At 59.0% G+C, this 1645-nt stretch overlaps 1 protein-coding gene across 6 annotated transcripts in view; it reads left to right on the forward strand.

The window, feature by feature from the left end:
• LOC102373142 (glutathione S-transferase-like) overlaps nucleotides 1–1645 on the forward strand; it is a 16950-nt gene that overhangs the window by 14231 nt on the left and 1074 nt on the right. The window lies entirely within an intron of this gene.

Consider the following 1645-nt stretch of genomic DNA (forward strand, 5'->3'; position numbering starts at 1 on the left):
TCTCCTCGCCTGCTGCAGTAACCCCCCCTCCCATCCCTGCTGCTCCTAAGCCTCTCCAGGAGGTGGAGGCGGGGAGTGGGGGGAGGGGAGGAATCTTCAGCCCTGTGGCTTATGCCCTGTGTGTGGAGCTCGTGGCAGCCCCCAGACTGAAGCCTTCCACCTTCCAAGGCATCCAGGAGCTGGTGTCAGAGCTCCATGTGCAGAGCAGAAGCTTCCTGGCCCTGTACCCCAGCAGCATGGGGCAGTGTGGCGGTGGCAGTGGCAGCTGCAGAAGAGGGGGGCAGAATGGGGAATCTTCAGCCCTGTGGCTTATGCCCTGTGTGTGGAGCTCGTGGCAGCCCCCAGACTGAAGCCTTCCACCTTCCAAGGCATCCAGGAGCTGGTGTCAGAGCTCCATGTGCAGAGCAGAAGCTTCCTGGCCCTGTACCCCAGCAGCATGGGGCAGTGTGGCGGTGGCAGTGGCAGCTGCAGAAGAGGGGGGCAGAATGGCCTCCTGCCCCAGCCAGCCTGCATCTGCTTGTTAGGCTGCAACCCCAGGTGCTGCACAGGGCAGGGGGCACGGCAGTGGTGGCTGCTGCACTCAGGGCCCACCACCACCTCTTAGCTGGCCCGGGAAGCCCACTTCCCAGCTAGCCCCCACCTGGCAGGGCCATACACCAGGTGGCAGGGCACGTTGGGAGGGGACAAGGACCTGAGTTATTCCCCCTCCCTCTGGCATCTGGCAGAGGGGACAGGATGGGGCTTATTCTGCTGCTCAGCAGCAGTCAGGACAGGCAGACCCAGCTGCAGTCCTCCAGGAACAGTGGGGGTAGAGGAAAGAATAACCCTTCACCCTGCCCACTCTGGCTCGAGGGCCACACTGGCCTGTGGATGCAACACCGGGGCGGGCGGGGAGGTGCACCTGGAAGACCCAGCTCTGGTCCCTTCCATCCCCCTCCACCAGACGCCAGAGGGTGCAGCAGCAACGGAGCGGGGAATGAAACTCCTCTCTGGCCAGCCCCTGCTCCTGCCTGTCGCTGATCTGGCTTGGTAGCAGCATGGCAGGGCCAGCCCAGCCCAGAGAGCATGCCAGGATGCTGGGGGCTCTAGTTTAAGTTAAACCAGGAAGGGGCTGGGACAGACATTGCATGAGTCAGTTTGAGCCAAATCAGTTAAGTCTAATAGTGGACTCCAAGATGAACATGAGTCGGCAGTGTGACAAAGCCATCAGAAAAGCTAATGGCACTTTATCGTGCATCAGCAGATGCATGACGAACAGATCCAAGGAGGTAGTACTTCCCCTCTATCAGGCGCTGGTCAGACTGCAGTTGGAATACTGCGTGCAGTTTTGGGCATCACACTTCAAGAGGGATGTGGATAACCTGGAGAGGGTCCAGAGAAGGGCCACTCATATGGTTAAGGGCTTGCAGGCCAAGCCTTATGTGGAAAGACTGGGGCATCTGGACCTCTTCAGCCTCCACAAGAGAAGGTTGAGAGGCGACCTTGTGGCTGCCTATAAGTTCATCACGGGGGCACAGAAGGGAATTGGTGAGGTTTTATTCACCAAGGCACCCCTGGGGGTTACAAGAAATAATGGCCACAAGCTAGCAGAGAGCAGATTTAGACTAGACATTAGGAAGAACTTCTTCACAGTTAGAGTGGCCAA

The sequence above is a fragment of the Alligator sinensis genome, unplaced genomic scaffold (genome assembly GCF_000455745.1).
Source record: "Alligator sinensis unplaced genomic scaffold, ASM45574v1 scaffold1012_1, whole genome shotgun sequence".
Classification (NCBI taxonomy): domain Eukaryota; kingdom Metazoa; phylum Chordata; order Crocodylia; family Alligatoridae; genus Alligator; species Alligator sinensis.